We start from the raw sequence: 8,458 nt of genomic DNA, 5'->3' as shown, positions 1-8,458 counted from the left end.
TTCACGATTCAATTCCATTTTTTGAAAGAGAAGAACTTTTCAATTTACTGTCAACAACACAAATGAAGCTATAATGGTAAATCGTCTGCTGAATTTATGTTTAAAAATATCAAACTTTCGATTAAAATCGTCTGCGGTCGCCTAGCAACACTTACTGTTACCAAGGCCAGAAATATAAATAGCAGCCCTCGTACAACACACTCTTAGTAAATACTCTGATTTGGAATTATAAAATTCGCTGTTACGTGTTCCATTTTGAATAAATAAAAATCGGGTACCATTGCTTTATAGGATGTCAAAGATTAATTAAAAATAGAATAAGAATATTTTTTCGTAGCAAATACTACATGCTACGATTTGATTTAAATACCTTTACTTTTGTTCGGAATTTTCTCTACTATATTTTGTTTTGAATTGTTTATAATGCAGATTTAAATGTTCCGACTAAGCCATTTAGATTTTTAAGTTGGGAGAGAGAGAAAGAGAGATGCAATTAGTTTGTATTTTAAAATACTGTGTTACATTATACTACTTATTCACTGACTGAGCCCCGCAAAAATATTACTTCATTAACTATCAGCCCAAAATCTCTAAAATATTTGACAAACTAGAGTTTTATGAGAGACACAACTTTCGGAAATAATAAAAAATAAATGTTCTTCACGATTTTATAAAACAAAATTTTTTTGAAGCAATCTTCATGAAATAATTATAAAAATTGTCTACTGGTTGTGGGTTCCGTGTTCGCCTGACGACCTGACCGGAGCATCTGCTCCTGCACCCCAGAGCCCAAGGTCAAGAAAACTGAGATGGGCACAGTAGGCATTGGCCCTCTACGGGCTGTCATGCCACTGAGTTTACTTTAGTTTTAGTTTTCTGGTTACTATCGAACTATTGATATCGACGAATGATATTGTTTACTGGCTTAAAATCCATTTTCAGAAAAATCATCTAATGACTACAATCTTTGAAACAAAGAAGCAACGCATCTCAAATAGAGAGTTAAAATTAAAAATTCATATAAGTTTTTGCAAATATTACGTTTAAAAACTTATTTTTTTGATATTTATTACATAACAATTTCAAAGGGTCGAAATTGTTATGAAATAAATATTATTTTCGCATTTTCATTGATATTGATTTTAATACGTCTTTTACAAATTCAGAAAAAGACTAAATAAGTAGTAAATAGCATTTAAAATAATAAATCAAAATGGAAAAGCGCTTAAAGCAGCTAAAACCAAATTTGTTTTACTTTAATGTCGAAAGTCAGAAATACTATTCAGCTTGAATAGTATTTCTGACTTTCTACATTAAAATAATATCAATAATATTGGTTAAGCATTTTTCCAAAATACGTTTACCGTGAAACAACAATTACATAACATTTACTATGCTTATAATTGTAAATTCAAATAGCGATTTGTTGGTTTTTTATATTTTATGTTATTCGCCATTTAAATACGTATATTTTACTTAAATAAAAAATATTTCAGTATGTTAAAAAAAAAACATTTTCTTTTCTTTTAGTTATAAAACCGATCAACGTTTGCACTCATCATGTCATAGTTTACGTACATCGCTAAACTTTTTCAAAAAAACAGCCATAAAAGTTCTTTTCTTCAACTTTTCCTTAGACTTTAAAAACCGTAAAAAATATAAATGAATACAAGAGGTTTGTTCAGAATGGAAAAAGTCGCCAAAAAACAGCTAAAGAAACATGAAGATCATTATGCTTCAGGCTCAAAACGAATGCCAAGAGACAGAATTTTTGAGGAAACGAAATTTCAGTCCCGAATGCTACACGAAGACAAAACTGGTGAAGAAAAAAAAACCGAAGGAAATATTCTTACTGGAAAATTGGATATGCTTGAAGAAGACGAAACTATGATGAGATTCAATGCCCAGAAGCTTGGGTTTTGGCGCGAAGAAGGAAATTACAGTTTTTGTCGCTCGTAAAAAATAATGCGAACAGAAAATCGAAAGAAAGACGCCAAGTCAAAATATTTTTATTACCTAATTTAATACTGAAAATCCATTCACAAGTTTCATTACTCTGCCTTCAGGCCTTAATGGATAAGTTTGATTACATCTAAGGCTCTAACTTGCATGAGGATATTGATTAAAAGACTTATTAGATTTTTTCCCCATTTTTTTAGAGCATAAACACTTTGCTAGGTTGAAATCGATAATCAAATATTGGAAAATCTTCAGTGATAATATTTATTGCTTTTTAGGATATTTTTTTTTAAACAAATCTCGGTTCTGAATAATTATAATAGATATCGTGATGAAAATTTACTTTTTTGTCTAGTTCCTGTTATTTGTTCATTAATATACGTTAGCATTTTTATCTTCATAAACTTCTAATAATTAGATTTTTTAATGAATTATCTGATGATTTCATTTTTAATGAATTACCCATTTCTATGAAATATTTTTTGATTAAAGTAATTTTTAGATAATATCAATTTGTAATCGTTACAAATGCTAAGGTGAAGGTAATAAAAATCAATGTGTGTTTTCTTTTTCGGGGTCTTTTTTAAAAATACGTATATTCTCTTTTTAAATTGATTAGTGTCTCATTAAAACTAATTTGATTTTATACATAGATTTTAGTGAGTAAATTATGGTTTATATCAAAAGTTTGTGCGCAATGAAATTCAACATTAAATGTGTACGCATAGTTATATATGTATTTTTTTTTTAAGTAAGCTTATATAAATCTCAATTTCGGTCTTACAATAATCCCTTTATCTCACCAAAGAAAAATTATTTTATATTTAAATTTGATAAATTTTAATTTAATTAATATTAACTAGGAGGCTTCGCCTCCTGCTCGCTAGCGCTCACCAACCCCCGGAACTGCTTTCGCAGTTCATTTCGGATTGCTTCGCAATCCAATGCTCGCTTTGCTCGCTCATTGGATGCGTTCTTAACGTCTAGTTTTTGTATACTTTTTTGAATATTGAAGTTCCGAAAACTTTTCACTGTAGAAAATTCTAAACCTGTACATTTCAATATTAATTTGAAATTGCAAACAGTTCACATATTTTTCTTAATCACACTATTTTAAATTTCAGTTGTTGAGAAAAGTAACTGTTGTTAAGTTTTGCTGTTTTAAAGTCTTTCCCACCAGAGGGCTAAAGCTATGTGTTGTAAAACAATATGAAATAGTAGTCTGCCACTGAACGCCGGATGTAAAGCATCGGCTTTGATGAAGATAATTTTGTATTTTTAATTCTCTGAAGGACACCACCTTAATAATATAGAGTTTGTAAAATAAATGTATATATTTTTGATTGTAGATGAAGCCTATCATTTTGTGTTTTCATCAGTGTTCAAAAGCAGAACAACTATAAGTTTTTTTATTTTATCACAAAAATATAAAATGTATAAAAAACAAAGAAAAGAGTAAGAATATGAGTATAGTCATAGAAAAAGTTAAAATTATAATATAGTATTTGTCAGTTAACGTAAAACTGTTTGCTTAAGTCATTGCTAACAATTCAAATTTCTCCCAGGCAATTCTAAAGTATAAATTAAGGCAGTATTGTTAAGTTGAACCACAATATTTTTAGTTTTGATGTCAACAATACAATTCAATTTTTCACGAAAACGATTGTTTCCATTGTTAAGTTCAATGTCAACAATTCAAATTTTTCAGAGGCAACTCTAAACCTCTAAATATTATTTTTTTATGTACACATTTCTAAATGCCAGTATTCAACGACAAAACAACTTAAAGTCCTCAAATTAACATGAAGTTGTAAAATGTAATGAAAGAGGGTCATAGCAATAATGAAAGTAGAAGTAAAGTTAGTACTGTAAAATTAAAACAATATTTTTAATCAATGAGACAAGTTCTTCAAGAAGCAGTTGTAGAAGTAGGTTGTTTATTTAAAACTTTTTATAGAATTTCTTTAGGAACACAATTGTTAATTTGGGCATTTGGCGATACAACACTTTTAGAATTGAACGATTTGTAACGTCAAGCGCTCAGGTATCATAATTTTGATCTAGTTGCGCTTCTATGTCATTTTGATTTATGTTGCTAAGTTAACTTTCAAAAAATTCTATGGTTGGCAACAGCATTTATTTTATTTTTTAAGTTGTTTATTTTTATTTCTTTTAGAATTCGTTATTTTTTAGCGAAATGTTTTTTGACCTAACAGAATTCTTTGCCGACTGTTTTCTCTATGAATGAAGAAAATAAAGTAAATATTTAACTGTTGTGAAAAGAATCTTATTTAGTTGTACAAAGTACTTTAGCCAAAATTTGGGAGCCACGTAAGAGAATTATATATAATAGATTAACATTTATTTAAATCCTGATTCTGATTTATTCATGAGCTACACACGTTGCAAGGGTGTATATTTATCCATTTGGTTTACCTAACCTGTAATTGGACCTTTTTTTTGCCAAGTAATGTTATGTTAAAATATTTTCTGGATTGTAATTGAGTAATAAAAGGAAATTTATTTAGCCTTACCCAAAATTAATTTGATTTTTAAGACCATTTTTTTCGTGGGAAGGTGCGTGGGATTTTCAAAATTTTAACACTGTAAATAATTGGCCATAAACTTGAATTTTTGTGAGTATAAATAACCGAATTTATAAATTCTGTGCAATATAACTACAAGTAAGCTCTATGAAAGTTGTTGAATAGCCAATATATATCGAATAACCAGGCCATGATAGCCTGGTTAGTGCGAAAGCAGTTTCGGTGGTTGGCGAGTATTTGGCGGAGTATTTATTTAAATCTTGTATGAGAGCTTCTTACTTCCTTCATAAAATTTCTGAAATTCGGTTGAGCCAGACATCAAACCAAATATCTCATATAATAATTATAACTATGTCAAGTCTGTTGTGGATAAAATGGGATACTTGAGTATTGAGTATAGTAAAGTTCTACGAGCTCTCTGCTTTTGATTATAGCTCTGTATTTCAATAGGTAAGGCTTAATTTAGCCTATCAAGATTTATATGAGCTCTGAGGCTCTTCTTCAAATTCAACATCAGTCAATATCTATTTTTTCACAGGTAAGGCTTAAGATTGGGGCATGTGTGTCCCCATCAAAACGACAAGCTGGGATACTTTTATTACTCAAGCATAGACCTTAAATAAATCAAGTGCTGCCATTAAAATTGCTACACTAAAAATGAATGCAAATAGTAAAATAGTATTTATTGAATACATGCCTTAAAGGAGAAAGACCACGCGATCGCGTGATAAAACTTGCTGAAAAATTCGAGAAATTAGTACCAAAAGTTGCTCCCTCTTTCAGATATAATAGAATGTATCTGCCTGGACAAGGAATGGAAAATCTGTATAAGGAAGTCAACACAGCTTCGAGATTATTCCATCTAACACTAAGAGTGGTGATTGGTGTGTGGTGATACGGCATTCCTTATCAACTAGTTTCCAATTGTTCAATAATCAGGATAACGTACTGGACATGGCGACTATCGGAATATAGATCGGGATATGTATCAAAGAAGACCACGAAAAAACGGATAACATGCATTTTGCCTTATTCTGTTAAAAAAGTGCATTAGAAAGACCTCGAAGATAAAGGAGATCCGCGGATCCTAACGTATCTGAAATGTAACTCTTGACATTCAAGATGTCAACAAGAGGTGATCGACTCATGTCAACAAAAAATAACTACAGAAGGGATTTAAGAGGTAGGAAGAAAGATAAACTAATTTATTTAACCAGTGTAATTGCTGCCGTGAATGACCGAAATCAAGAGAATGTCGACTTTGTAGCGTATCTACCACTACAAAATTACAACTGCATTTCACTAGTATATAAGACATGTTAAATCGACTCTATGTCCGGGTACCTTTTCATAGATGAAGGTTGACATGGTCGATTAACTCCGCACCCCACATTGGTGACCTTCGGACGTGATGTGAACACGCCTACCTTGGAAAAAAAAACGCCCACTTTGATCTGGATACGCTTACATCGGCAGTAACGCCTACTTCGTTGGATGGTCCACATTGAATAGTTGACTTGCTACTTGCGACTGCAACATTATCCACCTCCTCGCACTGTTGCTACTCAGTCTCGAGCACACAACGTCGGCCTGCATACACTCGACTGCTAAAGGCAACACAGGAGCGACTACGACCGTGAAGTTAATACACCTCTCACATTCAGCACTCAAAAAGTACGGTGATCTTAATACAGCTCTCCCGACTCAACCGCGCAAAAACAGCAATGATTCAACTAGTGGTATTCATTCATCGAATTCTATCACAGATATAATTCTGGTGGGGGAGTACTGTAGCGTATCTACCACTACAAAATTACAACTGCATTTCACTAGTATATAAGACATGTTAACTTGACTCTATGTCGGGGTACCTTTTCATAGATGAAGGTTGACATGGTCGATTAACTCCGCACCCCACAACTTCAACCGGTGAATGTCAACAATCACATAGTCGCTGTAGTGAATGTCCGAAATATTTGTTATATCCGATTTGATATTGATTTATAATTTGATATTGTTATATTTATTCGATAAGTGCTATATCTGCTGAGGATAGATTGGAAGAAACATCAGTTTTCGGAACAGAAACAAAGTATCTTCCAAACACACGCATTTTATCAGGAATTTTGATGCTGCCATCTAAAAGAAGCGAAGAAGTTCAATAGTTCGGTCAGAAAAATCTTTTTTCGAGTGGTTCGGATGTTACTCCTCTCTGTAAACGTACTGGATGAGTAACGTGGTTCGATTCGCTGAATATGGTCCTGTACGCAGAATTTATAAATACTTTTATATTCCGTTGATACATACTTTGATATTCATAAAATCTGTTTCGTTATTTATAAATTCTATTATATGTACGATTTGAAAATTGATCAAATTTTTTGCATATTACAATGTATATACCGTTACGAAAATTTAAGGTATATTTAAGGTTGATTTGAGGTATATTTGGTAGCTGAGAAAACAGCAATAAAAATTATACCTCGTACAGTTTGTAATTAAGGTGTACGAGGTTGTTTTATATATACTTCAGCATATTTTGAGGTTGTTTAAAATCCACTTCAATTCAACCAGGCTGATGAGATGATTTTCAAGGTATACCAGATTAATTTTCTGACACTTGTAACAAAAGAGGTATTTTTGAGGTATAAAATTTTTTATCTTATTTCAACTAAAAAGAGTGAGGTTTTTACTGAGGTATATGAAGTCATTTTATTTATACCTAAGCTTATATTGAGGTTGTTTTAAATTCACTTCAAATCAACCAGACTGATAAGTTGATTTTTAAGGTATACGAGGTTGTTTTTCTTACACTTGTAACAAAATTAAGAGATATTTATGAGGTATAAAAAAATCAACCTTGTTTCAACTAACGAGAGTGAGGTATTTACGAGGTATAAAAAATATACCTTATTTCAACTAAAGATAGTGAAGTATTTATTGAGGTGTATGAAGTTATTTTATTTATACCTAAGCTTGTTTTAAGGTTGTTTAAAGTACACTTCATATTAACTAGCTCACTTCCCAGAGTTCCGTGCGAGTCGGCGAATGGCGTGTGTGTTGACAATCGAAAGTCTATTCGAAATTCTGTAAGTGTGCTTGACATTTATTAATTTAGTTTTATCACTTTTAATCAAATATGCTTCAATTTTCAAACTTAAATTTTATTATTTTTGTTTTAGAGACACGTCCTGATCTTAAATAATTTAAGTTGGAGGATATTCTTAGAGGCTATCGTTGTAGGCTTAGCAATAAGAGAGAACAATCGAAATATTTCTCGTCGCTGTTTAGGATAACGCTACTGGTGAATCATTACAGCAGGTCATGCACAGTATATTTTATTGTTTGTAATTTATTCAAGTAGAACTATTCTTTTTATTTTGCTTAAATGTATATGTTTCAACGTAGCAGTATGCAAGCTGATTAGTTGAGTAAAATGTTCATAATTTCTCTTATAAATAAATTATTGAAAATTGAAAGATTTTTTAAATAGCAATTTTGCTTTGAAATTCTACTATAGCTGTATGATTATCGCTTGGATATCTGTTGCAAATAGGCTGTAAATAGCACATGCGCAGCGGCGCAGAAAAAGAGACTAGCAAGCTACTGCTCAGCCTCCCCTTAGGAAATAGATCTGAATTTATACCTAAAAGAAAAAGTAATCTCTCCTAATAAACTACAGAATTTATGTAATTGTATATAACAATAGTTTGCTAGATATTTGATAATTGAGAACTAGTAACTGTACTAGCTCACTTCTTCATGTTTCATCAAAAAACTGCTATTTTCACTACATGTTATTTTTTCGCAATTTACCCACGTTAATTAGTTACTAAGTAGATTGTTATTACTTATTAGAATATTGAGCAGAATGAAATGAAATCCGATTTCAAGTTTATATGACAATTTGTTTCAAGGTTATGAGCATTTTCATGCAGCTGTTTATGGTTCAC

Source organism: Parasteatoda tepidariorum, chromosome 1 (genome assembly GCF_043381705.1).
Source record: "Parasteatoda tepidariorum isolate YZ-2023 chromosome 1, CAS_Ptep_4.0, whole genome shotgun sequence".
In the NCBI taxonomy this organism is placed as follows: domain Eukaryota; kingdom Metazoa; phylum Arthropoda; class Arachnida; order Araneae; family Theridiidae; genus Parasteatoda; species Parasteatoda tepidariorum.
Note: the sequence above shows the minus strand (reverse complement) of the source record.